Genomic DNA, 18,260 nt, shown 5'->3' with positions numbered 1-18,260 from the left:
TTATTGCAATATACATGCAATAAATTTTTTATTTTTTTTTATGTACATCACATTTACCTCTGGTTTCATCCCCTGCCGTTACTCCTGTGGCTGACATTCTGGGCCACCTCCTTTAACATTTAGTGGTGGACTTTTCTTTCCCTTCTTCCTATATAAAGTATCTATATTTCTGTCTAGACAGTGTATGAGATTTTTGGAAGAATTACATACCATATTATCCTGGGGCTGTATGTAAGGGTCTAGGGCAGTGATGGCGAACCTTTTACAGACCGAGTGCCCAAACTGCAACATAAACCTTGAATACTACAGTCCAATATAGTATATCTTCTATGTACTTTATTATTTAGCTATAATATCCTGCCTACATTCAGTGCGCTGCCTGTGCTGTTCATAGTGCGCCCTGTGCTGATGACTGACAGGAAAAGTCTAAGGCATATTGGTACACCATAGACTTTTTCCAGGGTGTAGGTGCCCACAGAGATGGCTCTGAGTGCCGCCTCTGGCACCCGTGCCATAGGTTCGCCATCACTGGTCTAGGGGAAGGGTTAACAAGAACTAACTGCAATGCATCATGAGAGATGCAGGTGCTCGATTGTCTCAAATGAGCTGCTGCCCGCCCACAGAATGGGAAGAACGGAGTAACCCTAATTGACAGCTAATACTGTACACCATTTTACAGCAGCATTAGAACCAAGTCTGTTTATAGAGGACGGGGCCCCTATGCTGCAATCGTTGGGTAATAATGGGTTGCCACTGCAGCTGGGGTTCGAATGAAAGCCCCCAGGGCTGCTATCTTTGTATACCGATTAGGGCCTGCAAGATTCTTGACCTGCACAGGCGCAGTGGCAAGGTGCAGTGTTTTTGAATGGAGGAGACTGAAACATTTAAGGTAGCATGAACCTCCATCGGCAGCCATCTTAAGGAAGTGAGAAGCTGTGGATGGGATAGCAGGCTTGCCAAACAAGGGAGCATGGCTTCAAAAATTAACAAAATTGTGCACAGTTAAGAAAAGGATCCATGAGTAAGTCAGGTATATTAATCTTAAACATACATTGGATAACATGGCACATAAGTGAATTGTATACAGCTTATGGGAGGGCCTCCATATAGATATATCACATATTGGTGCTTCTTGGAGGGGTGCATGAATCTAAATTAAGAACCTGTAAGGCTACTTTCACACTTGCGTTTTTGTCTGATCTGGCAAGGATCAGCAAAAAACGCTTCAGTTACTGATAATACAACCATCTGCATTCATTATGAACGGATCCGGTTGTATTATCTTTAACATAAAAAGGATGGATCCATCGTAAACACCATTAAATAGGGATCGGTTCCGTTTTCTATTGTGTCCGAGAAAACGGATCTGTCCCCATTGACTTACAATGTAGATTTATGCCAGATCCGTTTTGCTCCGCATCCCATGACGGAAAGAAAACCGCAGCTTTTTCTACAGTGTTAGCCCAGCGGTCCGTGCTGGAGCTGCTGCCCCTACCCGCAGACACGTGTGCTGGGCTCCCTCTTTTCCTCCTGCCGCCATGCGCCGTGCTGACAAGCAATGGGCAGCAGGTGGCTTAACTCTTGTATCTGTGCTTATTGCCAGAGCTTACTTCCTGTTGAGTCCTGTACTGGTTTGTTAGGGCTTGCATAAGTGTGTCTCTCCTCCCTTGTGAGGCAGCACGTACACTCCCTCCGTCTCCCCAGCCTATGGCTGGATTGCAGGAAGTATTTAAAGGCGCTTCTTGCCCCAGGAAGATGCCTGAACAACTTATGGTCACTAGCTTGTCTAGTTCCTAGTGTGAAGGTGTTCTGCTTTTCTGTGTACCGGACCAGGCTTTTGGATTTATCGGATTTTGCTTTTTTGCTGCCTGCCTCTGACCTTGAACTTCGTTTACAGACTTTGCTTGATCGGTGCCTGCCCTGACTTCGGACTTCCTGACCACGTACTTCCCCTTGGTGCTTGCACCAGTATCTTTGACCCCCCTGGTCAGCTGCCACTGACTCGGGGTCTGCTCTGGAGAGGCACCTTGCAACAACCCTAACAGCTCAAGCCTATCCGCACCATCAGAGGCTCTAGTGAAGAGCAGGTAGTTGCTTAGTCACGCCCCTCCAAAGTATAGCCAGTCAGTGGCTCAGTGGGTCCACACCCGCTTGCATAACATACAGGATCTGAGCGTGGATATCACCTTATCAGAAAGTCCCCGGCACCTTAATATTTCGACCTCAGGATCCAGGCTGTAAGTTTTAGGAACTCTGGGTGAGGATGTAGAATGGACCCCTGTTGAAAAAGGTCCTTGCTGAGTGGAATAATCCAAGGGTCAGAGACAGAAAGTCTCTTGAGGGGGGAGAACCAGCTCCTGTTGGGCCAAAAGGGGGTTATCAGGATAATTGTCTATTTTTCCTGCTGGATCTTCTGAATCAGTCTGGAATTAGTGGAAGAGGCAGAAAAGCATGTCAGATTCCAATCCCATGTTAGTGCAAATTTATCTATCATCCAAGGCATTTTTCCACCTTCTTGTTCTCCTTTGAAGCGAACAAGTCTATGTCTGGTGTCCCCCATCTGTCAACAATCATTTTTAAGACCTCTGAATTTAAAGACCATTCTGTTTGGTCTAATTTCCATCTGCTTAGATAGTCTGCCTCTTGATTCTGAGAATCCTTGAGATGAGTTGCCGAAATGGACTTCACATTCTTTTCTACCCAGAAGATCCTGCTTGACAGGTCTAGAAGCTTTTCTGATTTTGTTCCTCTTTGGTGAGAGAGGCAGGCAATTGTTGTTGTATTGTCTGGAAGAATTCCCAGATGATCCTGAAGAGTCTTGCAGCCTTTAGGTTTCCCACACTGCTCTTAGCTCCCTGAAATTTGAGGACTGACTGCTCACCGACGGGTGCCAAGAGCCCTGGTAGTTAGTCTCCAATTTTCACTCCCCAGTCCGACTTGGTTGCGTCTGTTTTGATCTGAATATAAGGGGATCTCTTCCAAACTACCCCCTTGGAGAGGTTCCTCGGAATTGTCCACCAGGACAGGGATGATTTTATTGTACCTGGAATAAACACCTTCCGATTTAGAGACTTTTGTTGTTTGTCCATATTAGCAGAATCCAAGTCTGCATGGTGCGGAAATGTGACTGACTCCATGTTACTGAAGGAATGCATGAGGTCAACAGACCTAATATACTCATCGCCTCACTTATGGAACAATTTCTCCTTCTCTGAAAAATTCTGACCTTCTCCCTTAAAGACTGGATCTTGTCTTGCAGAAGAAAAGTGGACTGTGCCTGAGAGTCCAGGATCACTCCCAGGAATCGTACTTTCATTGATGGCTGTAGAAAGTATTTGTCAGGATTCACAATCCAGCCTAGATCTTTTAGCATGGATAAAAATCTGCTTAGATCGATTGATAATTGTCGGTCTACTGTATCGCCGACAAGTAGAAAGTCGTCTCGATATGGTACTAAGACTAGATCTTCCTGTCTTAGGTACGCTACCATTTCTACCACTAGTTTGGTGAATACTCCGGGAGCGGAAGAGATTCCAAACAGAAGGGCTGTAAATTGAAAATGGAGAATCCTGCCTTTCTGATCTCTGATAGCAAACCTTAGACATTTTTGGGAGTTGTGATAAATTGGGATGTGGTAGTACGTGTCCTTCAAGTCCACCGTGCACAAAGTGTTTCTTTTTATCAAAGGAATTATGGACCCAAGAGATTGCATTCTGAACTTCCTGTAGGTTATATACTTGTTCAGGAATTTTAGATTATAGTACGGAAAAAAACTTCTTTCTCTTTCACCAAGAAAAGACTTGAATGGAATCCATGTCCTTGTTCTGATATTGGGACTTGAACGACTACTCCTAGCTTTACTAGGTCCCGAACCCCCTGCCAAATGATGTTCTGGGCTTTTATTGATCCTAAGTTTGACACCAAGAATCTTTTCGGGGGGACTGAAGAAAATTCTATTTTGTAACCAGATCGGATTACCTCCAGGGTCCAGGGATTGGAGGCTATCCTTTCCCAGAAGGGAAGAAAATTCTTCAGTCTTACCCCTACTCTGGCATCATTGCTCATCTCCGGATTTATTTTAGGGATTAAGGAGAAACCACTTCCCTCTACCCTCTTTTGGGTAACTCCAGCACCCTGATTTCCCTTTCCCCCTAAAAGATCTATCCTGGCCGGAGAAGGAACGAAAGGGAAATTTTCTTCTATCTGTCCTCAGGAAAGCCCTTTTTCTTATCTGACACTTTTTCAAGAAGCTTATCTAAAACCGGGCCAAGTACATACTCTCCTGAGAAAGGGATGGAGCATAACTTCATCTTAAAAGTTTTTTCTCCGGACCATGACTTCATCCAGAGGGCTCAATGAGCCACATTGGATAGGCTCGCATCCTTAGCTGAAAACCTGATTGACTCGGCAGAAGTGTCTGCCAAGAAAGCTATTGCTGATTTAAGCAGAGGGATGTTATTTATTACTTCATCTCTAGGGGTTTTGTTTCTAAGATGATTTTCCAACTCATTTAACCAAATGTACATAGACCTTGCAACCGAGATTGCCGCCATGTTGTATTTAAGACTAAACATGGCTGCTTCCCAGGATTTCCGTAAGAAACTGTCTGCTTTCATCTCCATAGGATGTAGGACGAGTAAGAAACTGTTTACAGTGCTACTCCAGTGACTTCCTGGGAGCACCGTGGGGGCACCAAAGGATGAGACATGGGGGGGTGGTCTCAGTTGTGACCAAATAGACGGATCACCACTGTCGGGGATTAGTGTGAAAATACAAGAATACAAGGTTGAACTCCGTCAATGGTGCAGTAGTGAGTTAGGAAGAGAAATCAAAGGGGGTATACAGTCAGGTCCATAAATATTGGGACATCGACACAATTCTAACATTTTTGGCTCTATACACCACCACAATGGATTTGAAATGAAACAAACAAGATGTGCTTTAACTGCAGACTGTCAGCTTTAATTTGAGGGTATTTACATCCAAATCAGGTGAACGGTGTAGGAATTACAACAGTTTGCATATGTACCTCCCACTTGTTAAGGAACCAAAAGTAAAGGGACAATTGGCTTCTCAGCTGTTCCATGGCATGTGTTATTCCCTCATTATCCCAATTAAAATGAGCAGATAAAAGGTCCAGAGTTCATTTCAAGTGTGCTATTTGCATTTAGAATCTGTTGCTGTCAACTCTCAAGATAAGATCCAAAGACCTGTCACCATTAGTGGAGCAAGCCATCATTAGGCTGAAAAAAACAAACATCAGAGAGATAGCAAAAACATTAGGCATGGCCAAAACAACTGTTTGGAACATTCTTAAAAAGAACGAACGCCACGGTGAGCTCAGCAACACCAAAAAACCCGGTAGACCTCAGAAAACAACTGTGGTGGATGACCGAAGAATTCTTTTCCTGGTGAAGAAAACACCCTTCACAACAGTTGGCCAGATCAAGAACACTCTCCAGGAGGTAGGTGTATGTGTGTCAAAGTCAACAATCAAGAGAAGACTTCACCAGAGTGAATACAGAGGGTTCACCACAAGATGTAAACCATTGGTGAGCCTCAAAAACAGGAAGGCCAGATTAGAGTTTGCCAAACGACATCTAAAAAAGCCTTCACAGTTCTGGAACAATATCCTATGGACAGATGAGACCAAGATCAACTTGTACCAGAGTGATGGGAAGAGAAGAGTATGGAGAAGGATAGGAACTTCTCATGATCTTAAGCATACCACCTCATCAGTGAAGCATGGTGGTGGTAGTGTCATGGCGTGGGCATGTATGGCTGCCAATGGAACTGGTTCTCTTGTATTTATTGATGATGTGACTGCTGACAAAAGCAGCAGGATGAATTCTGAAGTGTTTCTGGCAATATTATCTGCTCATATGCAGCTAAATGCTTCAGAACTCATTGGACAGCGCGTCACAGTGCAGATGGACAATGACCCAAAGCATACTGCAAAAGCAACCAAAGAGTTTTTTAAGGGAAAAAAGTGGAATGTTATGCAATGGCCAAGTCAATCACCTGACCTAAATCCGATTAAGCATGCATTTCACTTGCTGAAGACAAAACTGAAGGGAAAATGCCCCAAGAACAAGCAGGAACTAAAGACAGTTGCAGTAGAGGCCTGGCAGAGCATCACCAGGGATGAAACCCAGCGTCTGGTGATGTCTATGCGTTCCAGACTCCAGGCTGTAATTGACTGCAAAAGATTTGCAACCAAGTATTAAAAAGTGAAAGTTTGATTTATGATTATTATTATGTCCCATTACTTTTGGTTCCTTAACAAGTGGGAGGCACATATGCAAACAGTTGGAATTCCTACACCGTTTACCTGATTTGGATGTAAATACCCTCAAATTAAAGCTAACAGTCTGCAGTTAAAGCACATCTTGTTCGTTTCATTTCAAATCCATTGTGGTGGTGTATAGAGCCAAAAATGTTACAATTGGGTCGATGTCCCAATATTTATGGACCTGACTATATATATATATATATATATATATATATATATATATATATATATAATTCATCAACTATCTCTATGGTCACATCATTGTGATATATATATATATATATATATATATATAAATCACAATGATGTGACCATAGAGATAGTTGATGAATTAGTACTGCAAAGGTGAAGGTGTCACGACTGTGACTGATCCAGACAGGTCTGGGAGGAGAAGGTCGCAGCGACTTGCTACTCGCGATAGCTTGTGAGTTTGCTCCGTGGTTCAGGGTATGTCATCTGGGTTTTGACTTGTGAACCTTTTTGTCCTGACTAGGAGTTTGTAGGCATCCTTCTCAGGTGAGTCCTGTCTGCCACTCCCAGCTACTATATTAGTTTCACTTTCACTTACAGTCATTGCCAGATATAGTCCTTACTTCCAGTTCTATTCTGACCTTTGAAGGAGATCGTTTGATGGTGTTGCTGTGGAGCTCTTGTCCGGCGTGGACTGTCGTGATTGGGATCGTCTTCTCTGCTCATGACTGGATAAGTCTATCTCTGATATAGTTTGTTTGTTGCTGTCTTCCCCTGCTGTTCTCCTAGACATGAGTGATGGTGACTAGTGCTCCCATCGGCCTTTCCCCACTCTAGGCCTTTTTAGGGTGACTGAGGGTTTAGGCATCCTGCTCGCCGCACGGGTTCACACCCCGTCTAGGGTATCAGGGCAGACAGGTGCCAGCTTAGGGTTAGTCAGGGGTGGCCATACTATTCCCATCTGTAGATAAGGGTCCCCCTTCCCCTCCGTCTGGTGCGACACGACTGCTGCTGGGGTAGCGGTCGTGACAGTATATCTGGCCTTTTAAAAAAAAAAGTGACATTTCCTTTTTTTTTCTTTTTTTTTGCTTGCTGTTTTGCTTTGTATTTTTCTGTTCCACTATGGATCCGGTTACGGTTTTGGCAAAACAATTACAGGGATTATCCCTTGAAGTGGCAGGATTAAAAGCAACAGTGCTGCAGCAGCAGCAGCCATCCTTGGGTTCCACCGTTGCTACGGGAAACCAAGGTACTCCTGAGCCAAAAGTGGCTTTACCTGATAGGTTCTCAGGAGGGAGAGACCAATTTGTAACCTTCAGAGAAGCTTGCAAATTGTTCTTCAGGTTACGCCCTAGATCCTCCGGCGGTGAGGAACAACGGGTGGGTAATTTCTCTCCTGCAAGGAGATCCGCAGGCTTGGGCTTTCTCCCTACCATCAGACTCTCTGGCCTTACGATCAGTGGAGGAGTTTTTTGAAGCCCTGGGTCTCGTATATGATGACCCGGACAGGGTCTCACTGGCTGAGTCTAAGCTACGTAGACTTCGGCAAGAGAACCGGTCTGCTGAACTATATTGTTCCGAATTCCGTAGGTGGGCTACTGATACGTTATGGAACGACTCGGCCCTTAGGAGTCAGTTCTGCCAGGGGTTGTCTGAAAAATTAAAAGACGCGCTGGCGGTATACGAGGTCCCTGGGTCTCTGGAGGCTGCTATGTCTCTGTCCATAAGAATCGACAGACGACTCAGGGAGAGACTATTAAATTTCACTGAGGCCTCTATAGGGCAGGGATCGGTTTGTTATGATCCAGTCGAACCAATGCAAATAGGGGGCGCCACTAGACGAGTGAATCCTCCTAAGTTCCGCTGTAGGTCAGAGGTTTGTTTTCGTTGTGGGGGGAGGGGTCATTTTGTAAAGGTTTGTCCCTCAGAACCCAAGAGACCACAAACAAAGGAGCCGCCGGAAAACTAGAGTCCCCAGATTGTGTGGAGGATAACAGTCTGGGCGTATTCGTTTCCTCCATAAGCATGTCTCAGTTTTTGTTGTCCGCTACCGTTGAGGCGGGCAATAAGACTGAGATCTGTTCCGTCTTTTTGGACAGTGGGGCGGGGGTCAACTTGGTGGATTCACGGTTTGCTCAGGCTCTGGGTTTTACTCCAGAACCGATACGCAGAACTATTCCTGTTTTTGCCATCGACTCCTCCCCTCTTACTCAGAGGGAGTTAACTCAGATCATTCATGGTATCCATCTGCAGGTAGGGGACCTCCATAAAGAGCATATCTCGTGTTATGTCCTGGACGGTCTTCCGGCTCCTATGGTATTGGGGCTTCCCTGGCTGGTGACTCACAATCCAGTGGTGGATTGGCAGGCCGGGGAGATTGTGGAGTGGAGTGAACACTGTAAGGACAACTGCTTGAGTAGTAGGTGCTCTACACTCTCTGTAACATCTTTACCTGCCTTTCTGTCAGATTTTATGGATGTGTTCTCTGAGAAGGGTTGTCAGGGGTTGCCACCTCATCGTCCATATGATTGCCCGATTAATCTACTACCTGGGGCCAAACTACCTAAAACCCGGTTAAACAATCTTTCCGGCCCAGAGAGGAAGGCTATGAAAGATTATATTTCGGAGAGTTTGGCTAAGGTACACATCAGACCCTCTTCTTCACCTGTGGCTGCAGAGTTCTTTTTCGTTAAAAAGAAAGATGGGGGCCTACGTCCTTGCCTGGATTTCCGGGAATTAAACCGGATAACTATCCGAGATCCCTATCCTCTTCCTCTCATTCCCGACCTCTTTAATCAGGTTGCTGGTGCTAAATGGTTCTCCAAAATGGATCTCAGAGGAGCCTATAACCTGGTTCGCATCAAAGAGGGGGATGAGTGGAAGACGGCTTTTAATACTCCGGAAGGGCATTATGAAAATCTGGTCATGCCATTTGGTCTTACTAATGCGCCTGCGGTATTCCAACATTTTGTCAACGATATTTTTAGTCACCTTATCGGGAGATTTGTTGTGATATATCTTGATGACATCCTGGTCTATTCCCCGGATCTGGATACACATAAGATCCATGTGAGACAAGTGCTGCAGATATTAAGGGCCAACAAATTGTTTGCTAAGTTAGAAAAATGTGTGTTCGCCGTAAAAGAACTGCCATTTCTGGGGTATGTGTTGTCAGATTCAGGTTTCCGCATGGATCCAGAGAAAGTCCGGGCGATTATAGACTGGGATCTGCCTGAGAACCTGCAACGCTTCCTGGGGTTTGCCAATTTTTATAGAAAGTTTATAAAAAACTATTCCTTGGTGGTCAAACCACTGACGGACATGACCCGAAAGGGATCCGATTTTTCTAAATGGTCACATGCAGCCAAAACTGCCTTTGCATCTCTGAAGGAGAGATTCACCTCGGCCCCTATTCTCGTACAGCCAGATGTCTCGCTTCCTTTTATTGTAGAGGTTGACGCATCAGAGGTGGGGGTGGGAGCGGTACTATCTCAGGGCCTGTCCCCTGGTGAATGGCGTCCGTGTGCTTTCTTTTCGAAGAAATTGTCTACTGCAGAAAGGAACTATGATATTGGCAACAGGGAACTTTTGGCTATTAAGTTGGCTTTTGAGGAGTGGCGTCATTTTTTGGAGGGGGCGGTTCATCCCGTCACGGTGATTACTGATCACAAAAACTTATTATATCTGGAGTCTGCTAAACGTCTCACCCCTAGACAGGCTCGGTGGTTGTTATTTTTTACTAGGTTTAATTTTGTAATAACCTATCGCCCGGGGGCAAAAAATACTAAGGCGGATGCATTGTCCCGAAGTTTTCCTGGAGGGGGTGATGTTGAGGTACCAGAGCCCATTTTGCAAAAGGGGGTGGTGGTCTCTGCATTACACTCAGGTTTAGAGGGGAGGGTGTTGGAAGCTCAGGGGGACGCCCTGGCCTCCTGCCCCTCGGGTAAACTGTTTGTGCCAGAAAATTTACGACTGGAGATACTAAAAGAACACCATAACTCCACACTGGCAGGACACCCAGGTAGTAGGGCAACCTCTGAGTTAGTGTCTCGTCGGTTCTGGTGGCCTAAATGGCGCCAGGAGGTGTTGAATTTTGTGTCTGCATGTGCTACCTGTGCTCGTTCTAAGGTAGATCATACTCGTCCGGCAGGGTGTCTTTTACCTCTGGCCATCCCCAACAGGCCTTGGACGCACCTGTCAATGGATTTCATTACGGATCTACCAGTATCAGCGGGGAAGACTGTTATTCTTGTAGTTGTTGACAGATTCAGTAAAATGGTGCACTTTATTGCTCTTGCCGCATTGCCTAATGCTAACACACTGGCGCAGGTTTTTATTGACCACATCGTGAAGCTTCACGGGGTCCCTTCCGATATTGTTTCGGATCGTGGTACCCAATTCGTTTCTAAATTTTGGAAAGCTTTTTGTTCTCGTTTAGGGGTTCATCTGTCGTTTTCTTCATCTTTCCATCCACAGTCCAACGGTCAGACTGAACGTACCAATCAAAACCTAGAGACATATTTGAGATGCTTTGTTTCCGAAAATCAGGAGGAATGGTCATCTTATTTACCGTTAGCCGAGTTTGCCATTAATAATCGTCGTCAAGAATCCACCGATAAGTCACCATTTTTTGGTGCGTATGGTTTCCATCCTCAGTTTTGTACGTTTAGTGAGGGGGGGCCGTCTGGGATTCCCGAGGAGGAACGATTTGCGTCTTCACTTTCTTCAGTGTGGCAGAGTGTGCAAGAAAGTTTGAAGAGAATTGGTGGTAGATACAAACGTGCGGCTGATAGGAAGCGCTCTGAAGGTCCGGACCTTGGGGTGAATGACTTGGTGTGGTTGTCTACCAAAAATATCAAGTTGAAGGTTCCCTCGTGAAAATTAGGTCCGAGATTTATTGGTCCTTATAGGGTTATTAAGATCATTAACCCGGTGGCTTTTCGTCTGGAGCTACCTCAGACTCTAAGGATCCATAATGTCTTCCACAGATCTCTGCTTAAGAGATATGTAGAACCTCCTGAACCATTGCCACTACCGCCTCCACCGGTGGTTGTTGATGGCAGTCTTGAGTTTCAGGTAGAAAAGATTGTTGATTCACGATATGTTCGCCGCTCTCTTCAGTACCTGGTGCACTGGAAAGGTTATGGTTCCGAAGAGAGAATGTGGGTTCCAGCATCAGAGATAAAAGCGGACAGACTCATTCAGGCTTTTCATAGCTCCCATCCGGAGAGGCCTGGTCTTGAGGGTCCAGGGGCCCCTCGTAGAAAGGGGGGTACTGTCACGACTGTGACTGATCCAGACAGGTCTGGGAGGAGAAGGTCGCAGCGACTTGCTACTAGCGATAGCTTGTGAGTTTGCTCCGTGGTTCAGGGTATGTCATCTGGGTTTTGACTTGTGAACCTTTTTGTCCTGACTGGGAGTTTGTAGGCATCCTTCTCAGGTGAGTCCTGTCTGCCACTCCCAGCTACTATATTAGTTTCACTTTCACTTGCAGTCATTGCCAGATATAGTCCTTACTTCCAGTTCTATTCTGACCTTTGAAGGAGATCGTTTGATGGTGTTGCTGTGGAGCTCTTGTCCGGCGTGGACTGTCGTGATTGGGATCGCCTTCTCTGCTCGTGACTGGATAAGTCTATCTCTGATATAGTTTGTTTGTTGCTGTCTTCCCCTGCTGTTCTCCTAGACATGAGTGATGGTGACTAGTGCTCCCATCGGCCTTTCCCCACTCTAGGCCTTTTTAGGGTGACGGAGGGTTTAGGCATCCTGCTCGCCGCACGGGTTCACACCCCGTCTAGGGTATCAGGGCAGACAGGTGTCAGCTTAGGGTTAGTCAGGGGTGGCCATACTATTCCCATCCGTAGATAAGGGTCCCCCTTCCCCTCAGTCTGGTGCGACACGACTGCTGCTGGGGTAGCGGTCGTGACAGAAGGACTTACTTTCGCTGGGAGGGAAGTATAGGATAACGGAAAATACAAATGTGATAGCACTCTACATCCAGCATTCTGCCCTGCCTCCATGCTGGATGAGGCATTGGTGTACATTTTGGCCAAAGCGTAATAAGCCACTCACCATGTCAAGGTCGCCTCTATTGAGTGGTCCCTAACACTAGTTCCTACCTGTTTATGGGCCATGACAGCCACACAAAGTCCAGGGAATGCAGGTCAGCGTGCACGCCAAGCACACTCTGCTTTTAACCCCGTCCGGTGCCATTACAGCTTTCATCGGATCCAGGGATGCAAGTACCAACATGCACGCTGAGCCCACCATGTTGGTACTTGAATGCTGGATGTAGAGTGCTATCACATTTGTATTTTCCGTTTGTATATGTATTTCGCCATAGTGATGTGCACCTACATACAGGTTGAGCTGACTCAATCCCCCACATTTTTTCTTTGTAGTATATATTGGAGGCGTGGCGATCTCCTTGGAGTCATGCACACCTGACCAGTCAATCTGTCCTGGAGGCTGGTTTTAAAAGTCAGTATAAAACTGAGTCTGCTTATATAGAACCTACCAGTAGCCATTTGGCTCCAGGAGAAGTATATGGTGGGCTCAGCGTGCATGTTGGTACTTGCATCCCTGGATCCGATGAAAGCTGTAATGGCACCAGACGGGGTTAAAAGCAGAGAGTGCTTGGCATGCACGCTGACCTGCATTCCCTGGACTTTGTGTGGCTGTCATGGCCCATAAACAGGTAGGAACTAGTGTTAGGGACCACTCAATAGAGGCGACCTTGACGTGGCAAGTATAGGATAACCTCAAGACACCTATACTTTCCCCACCAAGGTCGCCTCTCAGTATATAAATGTGGCTTCCGAGTCCCCAAAGGATGACACCAGGGCTCCAAGATGTAGCAGAAGTCGTTATTCGATATAAGAAGCTCAGCGCCATAGGATCTCTTAATTGAGATGCATCCTCAAAAGGGAAGGAATTATTTTTTATTTACTTGCAACTTGTACATCTATTTTAGGAATTTCGTCAAATATTTTTGACTCTGATGGATCAAACAGAAGATGACTTTTGAAATCCTTTGACACCCCCAATCTTCTCAGGATCTGACCACTCATCCAGGATCATGTCTCTGCTATTTTCATTGATGGGAAATACTCTAGTTCTTTTGACCCTCAAACCACCAAACATTTCTTCTTGGATGGAGTGTGCTTTCTCCACCCCCATGGTGGCCCTAACTGCTTTTAATAGATCATTTATTTAATCTGCAGCAAAGTATAATTTTTTACTTCCTTCAGAAATTTCCCCCTCTGATAAGGGGTCCTCTTCATCCCACTGTCTGGAGGAGGGTGCGTCATCCACCAAACACTCTGAATCAGAGGATGAAGACGCTATTAATTTTGGCCATTTGGGTGGAAGCGGCCCTAGGGAAGCTTCAGACATGTGAGACAAAGAAGATCTAATTTCTTCCTGTATCATGGTTCTGAACTCGTCCATGAGTCAGGGTTGCTCCGCACGTACAATATTTGCAATACAATCTTTGAAAAATTTTTGAGGGTACATATCTGGCAACTTTTTGTAGCAAGAAATACATTTTGATGTTTTTTAGGTTTTTTTCTGTGTCTCTTTAGGGACCTATGAGGCGAGAAACAGACCAAAATCAGCAGGAGAAGGGTGTATATTCATAATAATTACATATAAACAGTGTGTATAAATATATATATATATATATATATATATACGTCCTGGTGTGAGTTCAACACTAGGCGCATCTAAAAGAGGAAGGTAACCTTCCATTTCCTTAAACATGGGTGCTCCCCCTATGTCCCAGTGAGAAAATTAACAGGGAGGGAACTTACAGGAGGCAGCGTAGCAGCATCAAGCTTTCTAAAAGATTGCAGCATCAAAGCTTTCTAAAAGATTGCAGCTCAGGGCCCGACATAACTGATTTCCAGACCTCAGATCAGTCATGCCCCATGGCTCCCCACTTTATACCTGATATCCGGACGCTGCACTCCGCCTCCTGGGTCACTTCCTGAATCACACCAAATTGGAAGTGCCGACATTCAAGAGCGAAAGACGCGCTGGGTGCTCACTCCCAGATTAACCCACCAGGGGAAAGGATGAAGACGGCGCCCCGGATTAACCAGAGCGAGCCCTCCCGAATCTCTCCTGCTCAGCGTTAGTACTAGACCACTGGCGAGCAGGGGAACACCGTGATTCAGATAAGTGCTACTCCGCTCATCCGTGACACGTATAATAAGGATGGATATTTTCTTCCTTTATCTCCCTGACGCACAGGGAGACCTTTCTCTGCCCTTTATAGGTGTACGGTGGAGGGAGGGAGCAATTTAACCTTTCTCTGTTCCTGCTCCTACAGAGGTCGGGGGTAGAGTTGAGCGGACACCTGGATGTTCGGGTTCGACGGGTTCGGCCGAACTTGAGAAAAAAGTTTGAGTTCGGGACCCGAACCCCATTGAAGTCAATGGGGACCCGAACTTTTGAGCACTAAAATGGCTGTAAAAATGTCATGGAAAGGGCTAGAGGGCTGCAAATGGCATCAAAATGTGGTTAAGAGCACGGCAAGTGCTCTGCAAACAAATGTGGATAGGGAAATGACTTTAAATAACAAAAAATAGGTAAAAATAAATAATAATAATCTTGATCTTGGAGGACGAGGTCCATATGGAGTAGGAGGTTGAGGAGGCAGTGGATATGGCAGTGTAGGTGGAAGCGGCGGTGGAGGAGGTAGCCTACACTGCTTTTTGGTTTTAAATTTTATTTTTAAAATTAGGGTACACCCCAAAACATTGGGAAATATAACCTGTGAGAACCCCCTCCAGTCATGCTAAACACACGTTCCGACAATGCACTGGCTGCAGGGCAGGCCAGCACCTCCAAGGGGTAAAGGGCAAGCTCAGGCCATGTGCCCAATTTAGAGACCCAGAAGTTGCAGGGGCTGACCCCTGTCAGTCAGTTCGTGTAGGCGTGTGCACACTTACTGCCCCACCATGTCGCATGTCCCCGTGATGTTTACGATACAATTTGATATCTGCTCTATCAACTTTCAATGTTCTTTTATGCGCCTACCATGGTGATCACGGGTGGCGGGGAATCAGGGTTCCAGGCCAGAGAGGGAGCGTGAGAAAGAGAGACCGCATCCAAGGGAGGATTCATTTTTTCAAATTTAAAATTATAAAGTTAAAATATGGGAGAAATTATTAAAGCATAAAAGTGTAACAACTTTTCAAAGTTTAAGCATTCAATGAAAGGATGTGGCGCGCATTAATTACTGAATAATTTATAAAATTTTATTCCCTGTCACCTATGCATAGCAGGTGTTTATTCACGTCTAAAATTGTATAATGTCAATCCAAGAATGTAACAGAAAAATTATTGAAATTTATTAAGCTGTCAACTAGGTAGAGGAGGGGTATATTACACCCAAACATTGGTGAATTTCACCAAAAAATGTAACTGACAAATTATTATTTTTTTAAACCTGTCTACTAGGTATAGCAGTGGTACATCACACCCAAAAATTGGTGAATTTCACCCGAAAATGTAACTGACAAAATAGTGAAATGATATAAAATAAAATACACACAAATAAATAAAAAAAAATTTATTTATGAGGTGGAGTTCCATATGGAGTAGGAGTTTGAGGAGGAGGTGGACGTAGCGGTGTAGGTGAAAGCGGCGGTGGAGGAGGACGAGGTAGCCAACACAGGTTTTTGGTTTTAATAATTAAATTTTAAATTAGGGTACACTCTAAAAGAGTGTGAAATATCCAAAATACAAGAATGAGCAATTGCACTGCAGTATAACAATGGCTGGTTAGTGCCGGTATACATGTCTATTCTGCACAAGGTACGGACAAGTCCTGAGGGATCCATGCCTGGTTCATTTTAATGAATGTGAGCTTGTCCACATTGGCTGTGGACAGGCGGCTGTTCTTGTCTGTGATGACGCCTCCTGCCGTGCTAAACACACGTTTAGATAATACACTGGCTGCAGGGCAGGCCAGCACCTCCAAGGCGTAAAGGGCAAGCTCAGGCCATGTGCCCAATTTGGAGACCCAGAAGTTGAAGGGGGCAGACCCGTCATTCAGTACGTGTAGGCGTGTGCACACATACTGCTCCACCATGTTGGTGAAATGCTGCCTCCTGCTAAGACGTTCCATATCAGCTGGTGGTGCTGGTTGTTGTGGCGTGCTGACAAAGCTTTTCCACATTTCGGCCATGCTAACCCTGCCTTCTGAGGTGCTGGCAGTGCCCCAGCTGCGTTGGCGACCTCTTCCTCTGCCTTGTGCTTCCACTGTGCCCCCGCTGTCAGGTGGGAATGCCACCAGCAGCGCGTCGACCAGCGTGCATTTGGACTCGCGCATCTTACGATCACGCTCCAGTGAGGGAATTAAGGACGGTACATTGTCCTTGTAACAGGGATCCAGCAGCGTGGCCACCCAGTAATCAGCACAAGTTAGAATGTGGGCAACTCAGCGGTCGTTGCGGAGACACTGCAGCATGTAATCGCTCATGTGTGCCAGGCTGCCCAGAGGCAACGAAAAGCTGTCCTCTGTGGGAGGTGTATCGTCTGTGTCCTCTGTATCCTCCCATCCACGCACCAGTGATGGCCATGAGCTGGTCTGGGTGCCACCCTGCTGTGAACATGGTTCCTCCTCCTCCATCTCCTCCTCATCCTCCAGAACTGTGCCCTGGCTGGACAATTGTGTACCTTGGGTTTGTGGGTGCAGGAACCCACCCTCGGAGCCACTTGGGAATGACTGGCCGAAAAAAACCCTAGGAAATTATCCCTCTTCCTCCTCCTGTGCCACATCCTCTTCCATCATCGCCAGGAGCATTTTTTCAAGGAGGCATAGAAGTGGGATAGTAACGCTGAGAACGGCGTTATCGGCACTGGCCATGTTGGTGGAGTACTCGAAACAGCGCAACAAGGAACACAGGTCTCGCATGGAGGCCCAGTCATTGGTGGTGAAGTGGTGCTGTTCCGCCGAGCGACTCACACGTGCGTGTTGCAGCTGAAACTCCACTATGGCCTGCTGCTGCTCGCACAGTCTGGCCAACATGTGCAAGGTGGAGTTCCACCTTGTGGGCACGTTGCATATGAGGCCGAAGTTACGCTGCAGCGCTGACAGGCAAGCAGCAGCAGGGTGAGAACGCCGAAAGCGCGCACAGACGGCCCGCACTTTATGCAGCAGCTCTGACATATCGGGGTAAGTTTTAAGGAATCTCTGCACCACCAAATTCAGCACATGCGCCAGGCAAGGGATGTGCGTCAAAGCAGCTAGTCCCAGAGCTGCTACGAGATTTTGCCCATTATCACACACCACCAGGCCGGGCTTGAGGCTGACTGGCAGAAACCACTCATCGGTCTGTTGTTCAAGGCCCGTCCACAGCTTCTGCACGGTGTGGGGTTGTCCCCCAAACAGATAAGTCTTAAAACTGCCTGCTGTCGTTTACCCCTGGCTGTGCTGAAGTTGGTGGTGAAGGTGTTACGCTGACTGGATGAGGAGCTGGTAGAGGATGAGGAAGCAGAGTAGGAGGAGGAAGCAACTGGAGGCAAACTGAAGCGCCCTGCAATCCTCAGTGGTTGAAGGACATGCGCCAAACTGCTATCCGCCTCAGGCCCAGCCACCACTGCATTTACCCAGTGTGCTGTTATGGAGATATAACGGCCCTGACTGTGCTTACTGGTCCACGTATCCGTAGTCAGGTGCACCTTTCCACAGATGGCGTTGCGCAGTGCACACCTGATTTTGTCCCCTACTTGGTTGTGCAGGGAAGGGATGGCTCACCTTGAAAAGTAGTGGCGGCTGGGCACGACGTACTGTCACAGCCACCGCCATAAGGCCTTTAAACTATCCGTCTCCACCAGACGGAATGACAGCATTTCAAAAGCCAGTAATTTAGAAATGCTGGCATTCAGGGCTAGGGATCGCGGGTGGGTAGGGGGGTACTTCCTCTTCCTCTCCAGCGTTTGGGAAATGGAGAGCTGAACGCTTCCGTGGGACATTGTGGAGATGCTTGGT

Source organism: Bufo bufo, chromosome 4, assembly GCF_905171765.1.
Source record: "Bufo bufo chromosome 4, aBufBuf1.1, whole genome shotgun sequence".
NCBI lineage: Eukaryota > Metazoa > Chordata > Amphibia > Anura > Bufonidae > Bufo > Bufo bufo.
Note: the sequence above shows the minus strand (reverse complement) of the source record.